Source organism: Entelurus aequoreus, linkage group LG03 (genome assembly GCF_033978785.1).
Source record: "Entelurus aequoreus isolate RoL-2023_Sb linkage group LG03, RoL_Eaeq_v1.1, whole genome shotgun sequence".
In the NCBI taxonomy this organism is placed as follows: domain Eukaryota; kingdom Metazoa; phylum Chordata; class Actinopteri; order Syngnathiformes; family Syngnathidae; genus Entelurus; species Entelurus aequoreus.
The window spans coordinates 85,093,119-85,111,352 of record NC_084733.1 but is presented as its reverse complement, the minus strand read 5'-3'; the positions used below and the strand labels follow the sequence as shown (position 1 = coordinate 85,111,352).

The window sequence follows — 18,234 nt, the reverse complement described above, 5'->3', positions numbered from 1 at the left end:
AGTGTGGACCACAAAGCAAATTGCATCCTGTATTTTCTCTGCACGAATGGCAGAATTATAGCTAATCACGCAGGCGTGGGTGACCTGCATCCCAGTCAAGTCAGCTGGCGGTTGTGAGCAGAATGGAGCTTTAGCGTCAAACAGAATGACCATTAGAGGGAGGCCCCTGCCCCTTACGGTCTGTTCCCCGCACCAGCAGACTCAGCGGGGCCTCGCTGCCTTTCATCACTTTTAAAAAAGGGAACAACACGGCAGGCCAATATCTAGTTAGTCTTAGTGAGGCCACGCTGCAGGAAGAGGTTTTTCTGTCAGTCATTACATTGTTTCCCCTCAGCTTGCAATGTACAGTATTTGTGGTGGTGAGACGTCATCGTTTAATTTGCATAATTGCCCATGATGCAAAAGTCTGTGTATGGGAGGGTTGCATATGATGTCACATCCGGTTTTCTTCCGGGCGGCTTAATTGACACGATGGTCAGGCAGCTTGAGCGTAGCAATAAAACAAGTGAGAGTGAGTGTCGGGTTTGAGGGAAAAAAAAAATGTCGTATTGCTGTCTCGTTCTTGGGTGTTCCAGTCGTTCAAATAGAGAGATATAGGAAATAGCTTTCATAGAGTCCTGAAACAAGTGGCTCATAAAGGTAATAGTCAGAAAGAAACAAAAGTGCGTCGAAGGAAACGGCTCCTAAAATGATCACTTTCATCATCTTGGACACTGGCCGAGAGTTGGTGGGCGGCCGAAGGTGGAGTCGGCTCGCTTGGTTGCTTTGTTGGGTCTGCTCCTGTCTTTGGCCATTCTCCCCCCCCACCCCAGCAGACTATGACGTGGAACACCGCAGAGGCCACCACAGTGTATATGTTTTGCTTTTGTGGCTGTGTGTAGAAGTGGCTGGTTGCATCAGCTCTGCTCTTTTAATGTCTTTAACGTCCTTTGATGTTTCCCTCTTACACACATGTTTGTGTGCTATGGCTATGAGTTTTTTTTCCCCCTTGGCCTCAGTCTCCCCTCCCCCAGCGTTTATCTGTTTCTCACGTTCTCAAGTTGGTAGACCCTGTTCCGTCTCCCTGTAATGTTTGTCTGCTCTTGAATGGGATTGTGCTAAAAATCTTAATTTCCCCTTCGGGATTATTAAAGTATTTCTGATTCTGATTGTGGAATACAATCGGACCGCTTGTGTCTGCAGTGATCACTTTGTAAAATGTTTGTTTGAACATTTGATTTGTTTGAGAAACTTTCTGTGATGCGATCGATTTTATTCTCTACTATGTTATTTACTATATACTACTCAGTGGCCTAGCGGTTATGAGTGTCCGCCCTGAGATCGGTAGGTTGTGAGTTCAAACCCGGAAGACTATAAGACTATATGCAGAGAATAATTTCGCCACACCTAGTGTGTGTGTGACAGTCATTGGTACTTTAACTTTACTGCACTACCCACTTAACCCACTACCGCACCTTAAATTGAAGTCCTTAATCTCGTTATATGCAAATATAATGACAATAAAGTCCATTCTATTCTATTCTATTCTATTTATTAGTAGTGTTTGAGAGCAGAACTTAACGTAATGAAATGACAAACGACCGCATTAGTTTGTGTTCTTCTGTATAACTAGAAGACCTGCTTGTGCAAATAAAGTAACGTCATGTTAAATCCTAGTAATAAATATTGTGATTGTTGGTCCGATCCACTGTATTTTTGTTGTCCGTTTTCATAACAGAAACTAAAAGCTTAGTAGTTGTTGTGCAGGAAAGCCAAGTGCTTTATTGGACACGGATGACCACATTATAGCGTCTTTGGTGATATTAGTCTTACTTCTCTAAATACTGTTTAAGTATCAAGTGAAGTGAGGTAGCAGTAAACTCTTGGGGATGATAAATGGTTCAAATCTTTAAAAAATATATTGTTCTTAAGAGTGTAAAAATCCACTCCATCACATTTTTTTTTTCTATTTCAGCCTAAATCTGCACATATTGGGATAAATAAACAGTAGCCTAATGGGGCTCTAAGCCATCGGCTGAAACCCAGAAGTGCCCCGATGTGCCTCTCGGTCACATGATTGCAACCCACCTATTAGACGAGTAAAATTAGCTTTTCATGTACAGCTAATTGATTAATGGTATTTCTCGATTATCTGATGGTCAAAAAAAGGAGATTCAAACACACCTGCTTGAGCAAATGACTGATTTGATGTCTGGTGATGTGTTTATATTCAACATGTGTGACTTGTTTCCATTAACTCTTGTGTAATGTTCATATTGTTGTTACTCAGCCAGCGTTTGTGGGTCGGACGGACCCGTTGCCTTTTGTGGCTTTTAATGCCTCACAATCAAACACTTTTATGTTAAAATACTGAACAGATGTTTACCTTATCCAAATAAACATCTGTTCAGTATTTCAACTTAAAAGTGTTTGATTGTGAGGCATTAAAAGCCACAAAATGCAACGGGTCCATCAGACCCACAAACGCTGTCTGAGTAACAATATGAACGTTGCACGGAAAAATTTCTCTGCCAGTTTCTGCATCCCACGGGGATTCTTCTTTTGTGTTTCTGCACCCGCGGTTCCCACACAAGGTTGCAACATTGTTTGTCAACACTGTCTGCTCTCATTTTCTCGCACATTTGACCCTCTGATGTTCTGTGTAACTACACTCTGTCCTCCTTCTGTCTAGGCCTGCTTGTGTGTGTGTGTGTGTGTGTGTGTGTGTGTGTGTGTGTGTGTGTGTGTGTGTGTGTGTGTGTGTGTGTGTGTGTGTGTGTGTGTGTGTGTGTGTGTGTGTGTGTGTGTGTGTGTGTGTGTGTGTGTGTGTGTGTGTGTGTGTGTGTGTGTGTGGTACACAGAACATCAATCTCCACACTTCTATTATCCCCGGGTCCAGTGGACACGGACATCTTATATGTTATAGAAATGTGTAGGGGGGTGTATGGTGTGTGTGGTCATTAAATATGTATTCTGATATATGTTCTTCACAGAAAATGAGCCAAAGTCAGTGAGTCTCAGTTTGAAAAATTAATTAATTGTAGGGCTGCAACTAACGATTAATTTGATAATCGATTAATCTGTCGATTATTATTTCGATTAATCGATTAATAATCGTATAAAAGAGACAAACTACATTTCTATCCTATCCAGTATTTTATTGGGAAAAAACAGCATACTGGCACCATACTTATTTTGATTATTGTTTCTCAGCTGTTTGTAAATGTTGCAGTTTATAAATAAAGGCTTATTAAAAAATAAAAAATAAAAAAAAATAAAAAAAATAAAATAAAAAAAATAAAATAAAATAAAAACTCTGCGCATGCGCATAGCATATATCCAACAAATCGATGACTAAATTAATCGGCAACTATTTTAATAATCGATTTTAATCGATTTAATCGATTAGTTGCTGCAGCCCTAATTAATTGTATCATTTTTCTTTTAATAACAGACCCGAACACCACACAAGGGTTAAAATGTCAAATTACTCATATTTGAAAGGGTTATTCAACTTTAGAGGTTCCACTGTGAAAACAAACGATTTTCTCCAGCCTCAAATTCAAAGCCAAGCGCTGGCAGAAATCAATCATCAGCATTGCTTTCATTAGTTTTGACCCATTTTATTCCCACCGTGCTCAGGGCTCCGTTGCCTTGTTGTGTGGTGGGAAACTCAATCGGCTGTAGATTAAAAGAAGAATTGATCAGGTTATTGACCGAGATGTTTATTTTTAACTACCGGGGCATTAGTTTGTTTTCTCAATACCGGATTATAACGAGCGACGGAAGAAAGAAGAGGATTGCTCTGATGTTTTCTTGGTAATGAAGCTTACAGTTGCTGTGAATGACATTTGCGGTGCCCCCTCCAAGTGTTGTGATCCAAGAGCTTTGGGAGACATGCTAGCAAAGGCAACACAATTATTTTCCACAAACACACACAAACGCTAACAATTTTATAGAAAATCAGTTTTGTTTACAAATTTGGTAAATAAATAACCAAAAAATGTATATTTTGTTGTTTTCTTACTGTACCGAAAATGAACCGAACCGTGACCTCTAAACCGAGGTACGTACCGAATCAACATTTTTGTGTACCGTTACAACCCTAGTTAGAACGTATGAAAAAAGAAAAAGTGTGCTTGTCTTACATAAAGATTGTGAACAAAAGTCAAAATTAAAAATTAAAAAAAAAGTGTCATTGTCCTTTAAGTCCCCAAAATCACGATTATACACTATGTTTTGTAAAACATATTGGTTTCATGGCCCTTTCTGTTTTAAACAAATACTATGTTCACTGGGCATTCATTTCAAAATGAAATGTAATCAAAAAAAGTACTTCATCAGTTATAAAATAAAATGTACAAAAGACAAAGGGGCTTACTAAAAATAAACATGCCACTGCAGAGTGTGATCATAAAGTGCAAAGAAGTAAGATTATGCACACAAAAGACACATACAGGGAACAGAGTGTACTGCTCACAGTAAATATAGGACATCCATTAATCCTGTCATTTCCTACCGCTTGTGTCTTTGCTAAATAAACCGGTATTACATCTGTTATTTAAGCGTGTGTTTTGATAGGTAGATGGACAGGGGGTCCCTCTGTGCGCGGTTGATGTTACGCGAGTACGCTGCTAGTGGCTCCCTGGACCGCTTTCACAGAAATGTGTGAAAATGGAAAAAAATGAAGGAAAAAAAAAATTTTCAATATATTTTCTGTAGGATAACAAACATGCCACAAACCTTCCTAATTGTTGGAAATCCCACTGTTTTTTTTAAAAATGCTTCACTGATGAGTATTTGGCAAGCCCCGTTTAGTCCTACTAATTTCAGCGATCCTTGAACTCGTCGTAGTTTGTTTACATGTACAACTTTCTCCGACGCTGCCACAGAAAGACGTGTTTTATGCCACTCCTCCTTTGTCTCATTTTGTCCACCAAACGTTTAATGCTGTGCGTGAAAGCATAAAAGTGAGCTTTGTTGATTTTATTCAATCCATGACTGCAAGCTAATCAATGCTAACATGCTATTTAGGCTAGATGTATGTACATATTGCATCATTACCCCTCATTTGTAGGTATATTTGAGTTAATTTAATATCCTTTACTTATGTCCTCTGTGTATTTAATTTATATTTGCATGTCTCATGACACATATGTATGTAATATTGGCTGCATTTCTCATAGTTGTTTGTGTGCCATGTTGTTCCAGACCACAGCAAACTTGAATTTGATATGCAGCAGAGCCTGGTTTTTTAAATGTTAATATCGCCGACGATCACCCTCATTTTAAATGTAGCAGCCAAAATCATGATTAAGATTAAAATGTGATTAATTGTGCAACCCTAGTGGTGCCTTTAATTAATTAACCCCAGCGTTCAAAAAGTTGCATCCCTCGTCACGTAACGTCTTCTTCTGCTGCTCTTCTGGCAGCCTTCAAGCTTAGCGACACCCGGGGACCTGTCACGTAACTCAGGGTTTCCCACACATTCATTTATTTGTGGCGGCCCGCCACGAAAGAATTACGTCCGCCACAAATAAAAAAATTAATTTTTTTTTTTTTTTTTTTTTTTTTGTCCTCTCCAGTTTCTCAGGCAAATCATATAGTTGATGTAGATGCCCATATCGGCTGCTCAGATTTATTTTACAAAAGAAGTGTAGGATACTTCTCTTGTTGCCTTATTTGTATTTGACTTTATTAAATGTATTTATATTAGAAACACAACATGTGTATATAACAAAGGGTGCAAAGTCTGCAGGCAGTAGGAAACACATGGTTAAGTGTAGGGAGTAAAACTGATGGCAGTCTAAAGTTCAAGATTTTTGGAGCTCTTTGTTCAGTGGATCAGATGTTTGATGAAGCTCTGTGTCTATCTACCACCACTACTGTTTTCTGTTTATTTGTTACTGACTGTGGCAGGACACCTCTGTCTCTGTTTCACTTTATGTTGCTGGCAAATAATATGGCTGTAGTAGTAGGCTAAAGTGAAACTATTTAGTATGCACTAATTAAAGGGGCAGAGCTTTGAGACATTTTAGCTTTTATATTTTATAAGATATATTTTTTGTAAGAACCACAATTAATAAATATATTTCAGTGAATAACTTATTGCTCAAATCTGTATATAAATATGTACATAAAGTGTTGTAATTATATTGTAAAATAAATGGATGGATGGATGGATGGATGGATGGATGGATGGATGGATGGATGGATGGATGGATGGATGGATGGATGGATGGATGGACATTTAAAACAAAACTTATTATTAATTAGTAAGTATACATTTTTTGAGCCTTTTTAGAGAAAATCAAATCATTGTAGTAAATTATGCAAATTACTCGATGATGTCATGGTGACCACGCCCATAGCCACGCCCCCACCGCCACAGGTATCTTGGCAGTTTATGGGAAACACTAACTACACAAACAGTACCGTATTTTTCGGACTATAAAGGCGCACTTAAAGTCCTTTCATTATCTCAAAACTCGACGGTGCGCCTTATAACCCGCCTAATGTACGAAATTATTTTGGTAGTGCTTACCGACCTCGGAGCTATTTTATTTGGTACATGGTGAAATGATGAATGTGACCAGTAGACGGGGGGGGTCACCCACATCTGCGGTCCTCTCCAAGGTTTCTCATAGTCATTCTCATTGACTGGGTTGTGAGTTTTTCCTTGCCCTTATGTGGGATCTGAACCGAGGATGTCGTAGTGGCTTGTGCAGCCCTTTGAGACACTTGTGATTTAGGGCTATATAAATAAACATTGATTGATTGATTGATAATTCGGTGCACCCTATTGTCCGGAAAATACGGTATATTAATAGAAAAATTCAAATAACTGGGATGGCAGTTTTACGTCCGTTAAAAGGCCCAAATGTCGGTTTTGATTATTTTTCCATTAGTCAATGAGCCATACGACACTATCGATGCACGTTTTGGCAATTTTCCTCCTCGTGTGCGCAGCTGATCCGGTCGGAGTACATTTTAACCAGTCCAAACAATGTGAAACATGCAAAGCCGGACTGTATCGCGTCCCTCCAAATAGAGACAGTGCAAATGTTTAAAGAGTGACGGGGTAAAACGCGCTATTAGTCCGTCAGCTGTTTCAGGCGTTCACAGTACAGTGACAAGTCGGATACATGGTTATTAGGCCAGCTGACCCAGTCTGGGATGAGTCGGGGGGGACTTTAGTCCTTTAGAGACACTCCCAAATCCAAACAGAGAATCAGGGAGTGGAAGCGGTCAAACTTGTCAAGCATTTGTCCGAAAGGGAGGCGGGACGACTGCATGCCGGTGTAGCGCATCTAGCTGCGGGGTTAATGGAGAAAAGTCTGTATTCATGGTGTCTATCTATAGACTGGAGGGGTGCCTGTGACATAGCAGCTGCTCCCTGGAGAGCAGCGACATGTTAACCTTCAGCCAGCTGTCTTGCCCAGACGCTAGAGGAGAACGCAGCTTAGGCCAAAACCGGAACAATATATCCATATGTTTAATTTAGGACGTGTTCAACCGTTCCGGGTTCTGGGAAGACATGGTTAAATATACGGAATATTAACCGTCGGCTGTGTCGTAGACACACAGGGTAACCCGACCCGCCCCGCCGCCGTCCCCGGGGGAACGACCTCACGTCGGATCAACACACGGGGGAAGCAGACGCCCCTGAAACTCGGTGGCCTCCCGCTGAGCAAATGTAGCGCATCCTCCGGGCCAAACGCAGCAGGACACTTCATTGGGTACACCGGCTCCACGGCTAGACCAGTGTTAGAACTCTTTTGTAATCGCAGCGCTCTGATTGGACGCTCTCCAACATCGTCGCTACATCATGGTCTGTGATGACTGTGATCTGGTTGCCAGAAACAAAAACAGTGAAGTGTGTGGACTGCGAGAAAAAGATTGGCCTTCCTAAATGAGGCACATTTCTTTTCTTAGATAAAGACTGGGTTCACACAACATGATTTTAGTTTTTATTAGCAATAGCTGTAATATGCACGCCAGTTAGCTAATATGTAAAAAAAAAAACACACAAAAGACTTTGGTAAGTAATACGACTGCATGACATTGAATACTTCCGTTGGAACACTTCACCAAGTGTACCTAATACGCTGTCCTGAGTGTCCCAATTTCGACAGTGTAGTGCTGTGCCCAATCTATTACGGTCCGCAAATGTCGCAATACTTAGCCGCTTTTTGAATGAATAGCAACCATTTGACTGAGTACTATCGACAACATCGGACTCACCTGTTTTTATTGCCTAATTGTGTGAATGCTCAAAAGCATTCACACAAATGGTTTTCTACACCAAAATTCATCTATTTATTCTTCAGATTTTGGCGCGTTCCACCTTCCACATTTTTCAAACCGTTCCAACTTCAAACTGTTCAAACTATTCGGGAATTGCGGGCTTTCCCTTGACAAATGCCAAAAATTCCCAGATTTCCCAGAGTTCCAGGATTTCAGGGACATTTTTCCCATTCAAAATGAACTGGCCATTTCCAAATGTTTCAACCTATTCAAACCATTGCAATCTTCAACACATTCCACCACCCTGGAAATTCAAAACTATCATTTTTCCAAGTTCTATTTTTTTTAAGATTATCCAGAATTCCTGGTTTTCCAAAGCCCTATTTCCACCCTTTTTTCTGGCGACTACTCCTCACACATTTGTCAACCCACTTCAACTGTTCCACCGTCAAAAAATTCCTCTTAATCAGGACAAAAAACTAAGTTGTTCTTTGAACTGGAAAAATTCCCGGTTTTCCCAAAATTCCGTAATACCATTTCTCAATTCAACATGTTACTACTTCAACATTTCTCGACCCATTGGAAACCATTTCAACTCATTCAAATAATTCAAGTTTTTTTTTTTTTACCATTTTCAAAAAAATTCCCGTTTTTCAGAAGTTCCCAATTTTTGGGGAAATTCCCATTCAAATCAATGCGACATTCTTCAAATTCCACAATTCCCACATTTTTCAACTGATTCAAACTGTTGCAATTTAAAACTATTCCGCCTGTTCAGGAATTGTTCAGTCTACATCAACAATTCCAAAAAATTCCTGGAATTCCACACAATTCCCCCCCCAATTTTCCCCATTCAAAATTACTTCCACAATTCCCACATTTTTCAACCTATTCAAACCATTTCAACTTCAACTCATCCTGGACATTTAAACTATCATTTTTTCACTTTCAACAAATTTCCAGGAATTCCTGTGGGGTTTTTTTAACCCTATTTCCAACCTTTTTCATTTGACTACTCCTTTTCCTTTTTTCATCCCATTTCAACCGTTCCATTGTCAAAACATTTTTATACACCAAAATTCATTTATTTATTATTAAACTTCTTCAACTCCTTCTTCTCCAGATTTTGGCGCGCTCTAATTGTGTGCTCTACTTCAACAATTCCAAAAAAATTCCTGGAATTCCCACAATCCCCCCACCCCATTTTCCCCATTCAAAATTAATTGTCCATTTTTCAAACTTCCACAATTCCCACATTTTTCAACCCATTCAAACCATTCAACCTTCAACTCATCCTGGACATTCAAACTATAATTTTTCCACATTCAACAAATTTCCAGGAATCCCTGGTTTGTTTGTTTTTTTTCAAACCCTATTTCCAACCTTTTTTGTTTGACTGCTCCTTTTCCTGTTTTCATCCCATTTCAACCGTTCCACCGTCAAAACATTTTTGTAAACCAAAATTCATTTATTTATTATTCAACTTCTTCTTCACCAAATTTTGGCGCGCTCTACCTTCCCCATTTTTCATCCGATTCAAACCGTTCCAACTTCAAACTGTTCAAATTATTCGGGAATCACGGGCTTTCCCTTGACAAATGCCAAAAATTCCCAAATTTCCCAGAGTTCCAGGTTTTCCGGCACATTTTTCTCCACTCAAATTTAATTGGCCATTTTTCAAACTTCAACCATTTCCAAAATTTTTAAACCTATTCAAACCATTCAAATCTTCAACACATTCCACCATCCTGGAAATTCAAACTATAATTTTTCCAAGTTCTAATTTTTTGAGGATTTGCCCTATTTCCACCCTTTTTTCTGGCGACTACTCCTCACACATTTTTCAACCCACGTCAACCGTTCCACCGTCAAAACATTCCTCTTAATCAGGACAAAAAACTAAGTTGTTTTTTGAACTGGAAAAATTCCCGGTTTTCCCGAAATTCCGTAATACCATTTCTCAATTCAACATGTTACTACTTCCAACATTTCTCGACCCATTGGAAAAATGTCAACACCAACCATTTCAACTCATTCAGATAATTCAAGTTTTATTACCATTTTCAAAAAAATTCCCGCTTTTTCAGAAATCCCCAATTTTTGGGGAAATTCCCATTCAAATCAAGGAGGCATTCTTCAAAGTTCCACAACTCCCGCATTTTTCATCTGATTCACACTGTTGCAATTTTGAAATATTCCGCCTGTTCAGGAATTGTGCGGTCTACTTCAACAATTCCAAAAAATTCCTGGAATTCCCCCAACCCCCCCCCCCCCCCCCACCCCCCCACCCCCCCATTTTCCCCATTCAAAATGAATTGTCCATTTTTCAAACTTCCACAATTCCCAAATCTTTCAACCCATACAAACCATTCCACCTTCAACTCATTCTGGACATTCAAACTATCTTTGTTTCACTTTCAACAAATTTCCAGGAATTCCTGGGGTTTTTTTAACCCTGTTTTCCACCTTTTTCATTTGACTACTCATTTTCCTTTTTTCATCCCATTTCAACCGTTCCACCGTCAAAACATTTTTCTACACCAAAATTAATTAATTTATTATTAAACTTCTTCTCCAGATTTTGGCACGCTCTACCTTCCACATTTTTCATCTGATTCAAACCGTTCCAACTTTCAAACTGTTCAGACTATTCGGGAATCACAGCCTTTACCTTGACACATTCCAAAAATTCCCATATTTCCCATAATTCCCAGTTTTCAGGGACATTTTTTCCATTTAAAATGAGTTGGCCATTTTTCAAAACTTCCACCATTTTCACATTTTCAACCGATACAAACCATTCCACCTTTAACACATTACACCATCCTGGAAATTCAAATTATTATTTTTCAAAGATCTAATTTTTTTTTAGGATTTTCCAGAATTCCTGGTTTTCCAAAGCCCTACTTCCACCCAATTTTCTGGCGACTACTCCTTCCACATTTTAACGCATTTCAACCGTTTCACCGTCAAAACATTCCTCTTAAACAGGACAAAAAACAAAAGTTGTTTTTTGAACTGGAAAATGTTCCTGTTTTCCCAAAATTCCATAATACCATTTCTCAATTCAACATGTTACAACTTCAACATTTCTTGACCGATTTGAAAAAGGTCAACACCAACCATTTCAACTCAGACCATTCAAATTTTTTACCATTTAGAAAAAAAATTCCTGCTTTTTCCGAAATACCCAAGTATTTTCGAAAATCCCATTGAAATCAATGGGACATTCTTTAAAGTTCCACAATTCCCACATTTGTCATCTGATTCAAACTGTTCCAACTTTAAAATATTCAGCCTGTTCAGAAATTGTGTGCTCTACCTCAACAATTCTAAAAAATTCATGGATTTTCCATAATTCCCGGTTTTCAGGGACATTTTTCCCATTTAAAATGAATTGGCCATTTTTCAAACTTCCACTATATCCACATTTTCAACTGATACAAACCATTACACCTTCAACACATTCCACCATCCTGGAAATTCAAACTACCCTTTTTCCAAGTTCAATAAACTTCCAGGATTTTCCAGAATTTCTGGTTTTCCAAAGCCCTATTTCCACCCCTTTTTCTGGCGACTACTCCTTCCACATTTTTCAACGTATTTCAACCGTTCCACCGTCAAAACATTCCTCTTAATCAGGACAAAAAACAAAGTTGTTTTTTGAACTGGAAACATATCCGGTTTTACAGAGATCCCAGGAATTTCGTAAAACCATTTCTCAATTCAACATGTTACTACTTCAACATTTCTCAAACGTTTTGAAAAATGTCAACACCAACCATTCAAGTTTTTTAGCATTTCCCCAAAAAATTCCCAAATGTTTCTGAAATTCCCATTGAAATCAATGGGACATTCTTCAAAGTTCCACAATTCCCACATTTTTCATCTGATTCAAACTGTTCCAACTTCAAACTATTCTTACAACATTCGGTCAGCTTTTCAGTTCAACTTCAGCATTGGAGCATTCACACACAATTCCTTCAGGAATTGCCTCATCTAGTTCTCAATTCAATTTAATATGAAAATGGTATCTGCTAGAAACAATGCAACTTGTTGTTTGGTAGTCTCCTCCTCCCGCTTCGTAGGAAAGCTCGGGACTACTGAGGGTGTTAAGTAGGGCTAAAACGACTAAATCGATTAGGAAAAAACGCTTTGATTTATACTCCGTGCTTTGATTAATTGTTAAATGAGTGTAAATAATGAACAACTGCAAAGTATGTGAAAACACAACGTTAAACTTCATCACCAAATGCCACAAATTCAGTCGGCCATTTTTAATATTGCGCTCTGAATAACCTCGGCTATTTCCGGAGATTGACATCACAGTAGTAACACGTCTGCACTCTGACAATGTTATCAGATCAGTCATGATGAAAATACGCAAAAAATTAGGAAAGAGATGTGATGTTTATCATTCACAGTCCTTATGTAAGACCAACACACATGCTTGGCATTTTTTTATGCTTTCGAAATTGTAAATAAATAGCTAACAATTGAGTCAACAGATGGAGGGTCTCTAAAAACATCCAGAAACTGCCAACAATACCCCATTTACATGTCGTGACCTGGAAATTAACCAAATATGAGTGATTATGTTATTATAAGCGCTAACGCAGACAGACTATTTCAGCTGTGCACTGATAGCATTGAGCTAATGCTAGCTTACGCTGCTGAGCTGACGGCTGCTTCTGCTTGGTCTCAAACTTGCTAAAAGTAAATTCTAGATTATAATTCATGCATTTCTCACCTGCCAGTAGACAAATGTGGCCATGGTCGGACAGGCTGGTCCACTTTTACATCCCCCAAGATGGTGAAATGGACCCTAAAAGATGCTTCCTGTAGGAACTTTTTTAACCCTTCGTGAGGATTGTGATTGAATCTTCATCTGAACGGAATTATGTGAGCGTCCCAGCGAGAGTGTTTATTTTATTCTGGTTTATTATGGTTAGTTTTTTATGTTAAGCACCTAGCAATGCTGCGGATGCTAGTGTCACAATGAAACTGAATCAATCACTCAAGCTTCTAAAACTTACTGCTCATCCTCTTTATGTTCGGGCTCAAAAACATAAGGTCCTAGATCATCATTTTTCCAAAAGTAATCATTGTTGGTTCTCACAAAGTCTGCTTGATTAGCATCGTTGTTGATCCCCAACCCCCCAGGTTTGGTTTTATGAGCAGAGGAGCATGTTTGACAGCGCACACACACGGAGTACTTACAAGCAGACACAGTGTGTAGACAGAAAAGGGTGAATGAACGCGTTTTGGCTTAAAAACTAAAGATAAAGGTGACGTTATAACACTGAACGGAAGAGGTGCTTTAAGACATGGCTAGCTAGCTAGCTAGCTAGCTAGCTAGCGGCTACAGTCCAGCCACAGTCTGCAGTGTTTTAGCTACTTCTAAATCACTAATCCTCGCCTCCATGGCGACAAATAAAGTAAGTTTCTTACAAGAATCATCCCTGCAGGACGAGGAATAGCTAAACATGCTTCACTACACACCGTAGATCACCGGCGTCAAAATGTAAACAAACGCCATTGGTGGATCTACACCTAACATCCACTGTAATGATACCAAGCACAGGAGCGTATCTCGTCGACACTACTACAGTGTTTCCCACACATTCATTTATTTGTGGCGGCCCGCCACGAAAGAATTACGTCTGCCACAAATTTAAAAAATTAAAACTTTTTTTTTTTTGTCCTGTCCAGCTTCTCAGGCAAATCATATAGTTGATGTAGATGCCCATATAGGCTGTTCAGATTTACTTTACAAAAGAGAAGTGTAGGATACTTCTCTTGTTGCCTTATTTGTATTTGACCACTACTGTTTTCTGTTTATTTGTTACTGACTGTGGCAGGACACCTCTGCCTCTGTTTCACTTTATGTTGCTGGTAAATAATATGGTTGTAGTAGTAGGCTAAAGTTAAATTATTTAGTATGCACTAATTAAAGGGGCAGAGCTTTAAGAGACATTTTAGTTTTTATATTTTATAAGATATATTTTTTGTAAGAACCACAATTAATAAATATATTTCAGTGAATAACTTATTGTTCAAATGTGTATATAAATATGTACATAAAGTGTTGTAATTATATTGTAAAATGGATGGATGGATGGATGGATGGACGTTTAAAACAAAACTGTTATTATTAATTAGTAAGTATACATTTTTTTAGCCTTTTTAGAGGAAATCATATCATTGTAGTAAATTATGCAAATTACTCGATGATGTCATGGTGACCACGCCCCCACCGCCACAGGTATCTTGGCAGTTTATGGGAAACACTGCTACTATGATTACGTCGATATTTTTTGGCATCACAACCCCATCTTTTGCTTTTTAAAAATGTATATTATGTTTATAAACTCAGAAAATATGTCCCTGGACACATGAGGACTTTGAATATGACCAATGTATTACTTGGTATCGGATTGATACCTACATTTGTGGTATAATCCAAAACTAATGTAAAGTATCCAAACAACAGAAGAATAAGTGATTATTACATTTTAACAGAAGTGTAGATAGAACATGTTGAAAGAGAAAGTAAGCAGATATTAACAGTAAATGAACAAGTAGATTAATAATTCATAGTCTACCACTTATCCTTAACAATGTAGACAAAATAGTAGAATGGAAAATGACACAATATGTTACTGCATATGTCAGCAGACTAATAAGGATCCTTTGTTTGCTTACTTAGTAATAAAAGACAATGGTCTAGTATGCCCGTCCATCCATTTTCTACCGCTTGTCCTTTTTTGGGGTCGCGGGGGGTGCTGGAGCCTATCTCAGCTGCATTCGGGCGGAAGGCGGGGCATCACAACAAAATTAGGCATAATAATGTGTTTATTCCACGACTGTATATATCAGTATTGGTTGATATCGGAATCGGTAATTAAGAGTTGGACAATATCGGAATATCGGCAAAATAGCCATTATCGGACATCTCTAAAATGTACCAAAATATTGGTATCGGGGACAACACTACTATGCTGTTTTCAGTCCAAAACTAACATGTCGTAAGCCCTGGAGATGACATGGTAATTTCACCGTGATTCAACACATACACCAGGGATGAGCAGAGTTGGACAATATCGGAATATCTGCAAAATAGCCATTATCGGACATCTCTAAAAAGTACCAAAATATTGGTATCGGGACAACACTACTATGCTGTTTTCAGTCCAAAACTAACATGTCGTAAGCCCTGGAGATGACATGGTAATTCCAACGTGATTCAACACATACACCAGGGATGAGCAGAGTTGGACAATATCGGAATATCGGAAAAATAGCCATTATCGGACATCTCTAAAAAGTACCAAAATATTGGTATCGGGGACAACACTACTATGCTGTTTTCAGTTCAAAACTAACATGTCGTAAGCCCTGGAGATGGCATGGTAATTTCACCGTGATTCAACACATACACCAGGAATGAGAAGAGTTGGACAATATCGGAATATCGGAAAAATAGCCATTATCGGACATAAATATTGGTATCGGGACAACACTACTATGCCATTTTCAGTCCAAAACTAACATGTCGTAAGCCCTGGAGATGACATGGTAATTTCAACGTGATTCAAACACATACACCAGGAATGAGAAGAGTTGGACAATATCGGAATATCGGAAAAATAGCCATTATCGGACATAAATATTGGTATCGGGACAACACTACTATGCCATTTTCAGTCCAAAACTAACATGTCGTAAGCCCTGGAGAAGGCATGGTAATTTCACCGTGATTCAACACATACACCAGGAATGAGAAGAGTTGGACAATATCGGAATATCGGAAAAATAGCCATTATCGGACATAAATATTGGTATCGGGACAACACTACTATGCCATTTTCAGTCCAAAACTCACATGTCGCAAGCCCTGGAGATGTCATGGTAATTTCAACGTGATTCAACACATACACCAGGAATGAGAAGAGTTGGACAATATCGGAATATCGGAAAAATAGCCATTATCGGACATAAATATTGGTATCGGGACAACACTACTATGCTGTTTTCAGTTCAAAACTAACATGTCGTAAGCCCTGGAGATGGCATGGTAATTTCACCGTGATTCAACACATACACCAGGAATGAGAAGAGTTGGACAATATCGAAATATCGGAAAAATAGCCATTATCGGACATCTCCAAAAAGTAACAAAATATTGGTATCGGGACAACACTACTATGCTGTTTTCAGTCCAAAACTAACATGTCGTAAGCCCTGGAGATGACATGGTAATTTCGACGTGATTCAACACATACACCAGGGATGAGCAGAGTTGGACAATATCGGCAAAATTGCCATTATCGGACATCTCCAAAAAGTAACAAAATATTGGTATCGGGACAACACTACTATGCTGTTTTCAGTCCAAAACTAACATGTCGTAAGCCCTGGAGATGGCATGGTAATTTCACCGTGATTCAACACATACACCATGAATGAGAAGAGTTGGACAATATCGGAATATCGGCAAAATAGCCATTATCGGACATCTCGAAAAAGTACCAAAATATTGGTATTGGGGACAACACTACTATGCTGTTTGCAGTCCAAAACTAACATGTCGTAAGCCCTGGAGATGACATGGTAATTTCACCGTGATTCAGGAATGAGAAGAGTTGGACAATATCGGAATATCGGACAAATAGCCATTATCGGACATAAATATTGGTATCGGGACAACACTACTCTGCCATTTTCAGTCCAAAACTAACATGTCGCAAGCCCTGGAGATGACATGGTCATTTCAACGTGATTCAACACATACACCAGGAATGAGAAGAGTTGGACAATATCGGAATATCGGAAAAATAGCCATTATCGGACATCTCCAAAAAGTAACAAAATATTGGTATCGGGACAACACTACTATGCTGTTTTCAGTTCAAAACTAACACGTCGTAAGCCCTGGAGATGACATGGTAATTTCACCGTGATTCAGGAATGAGAAGAGTTGGACAATATCGGAATATCGGAAAAATAGCCATTATCGGACATAAATATTGGTATCGGGACAACACTACTATGCCATTTTCAGTCCAAAACTAACATGTCGCAAGCCCTGGAGATGACATGGTAATTTCCCCGTGATTCAACACATACACCAGGGATGAGCAACCACTGTGCAAAAGTGGTGAAATGTTTGATTAGTGATCAGTCACAAGAGTGGACGACAGTGCATTGTGACGTCACTTCGGTTGCAACATCACAGTCCCCGGCGCTGGTAGTAGTAGAAGTGCCATGACAACAAGTTCCTGGTCATGTATTTCTATGCTGAATTTCTCACGTTAAATAACTCCCCAGGGGGGACATGGAGCGACTGTTGCCGGCGTGGTGTGGTCCTGTGCCGGCTTGTCTAAGACAGCTGAGAGCCTCTCCATGTGTACGTTAGAACTGTTTAGTGGTGTGGCAGGTGAACGTTCGTCCACAATGTGGGCCGGGAGGGGAATGAAAGTAAAACCAGACAAAGCAGCCTCTCTTTTCGTTTTGACGACTTGACTCTAAAAAGTTTTAACGAGCAATGCCGACTATACCCGAGTGGCGAGTCGGAGCCTTGTTTGTTGTCAACGCGGCCATTGACCACCGCGCTATTCTTCACGCATATGTTGCCGCAAACACATCATTGTGTGTCGCAAAAAAAGCGGGGCGAATCGCACCAGTCGCCGCTTATCAAATATTTTATCGATACTTTTAGGGTTTAAAATACTCACCAGAAACGACGAGGGTTGTTCCGACCGGAGTCCCCGACCTCGGAGCTTCTTCTCGGGCCGGACGCCGTCTTTCCGTCCGTCCGTCCCTCGCTAATTCGTCTTCGTTTGAGAGCTTATGTCGGTGGAGCTGGATTCGCTTACAACATGGCCGGCGTCGAGGCTTTTATTAAATCGGCGGCTGAAAAATGTGACGCGTCCCAGCCGTCGTTTTTCGCCGAGCGGGCACCATGATAGTGAAGGGAGCCGACGATTGGTGCCTGATGCCAGCCTG

General features: G+C 39.5%; 1 protein-coding gene across 1 annotated transcript in view; it reads right to left on the bottom strand.

Annotated features, from left to right (window-relative positions):
• The window catches only part of LOC133647012 (cyclin-dependent kinase 17), a 92,340-nt gene that overhangs the window by 74,049 nt on the left and 57 nt on the right, over nucleotides 1–18,234 (bottom strand). The window contains exon 1 of the mRNA XM_062043050.1: nucleotides 17,964–18,234. This exon is cut by the window's right edge and continues 57 nt beyond it. The gene's annotated coding sequence lies outside the window, so the exon portion shown is untranslated. The remainder of the gene's footprint in view (nucleotides 1–17,963) is intronic.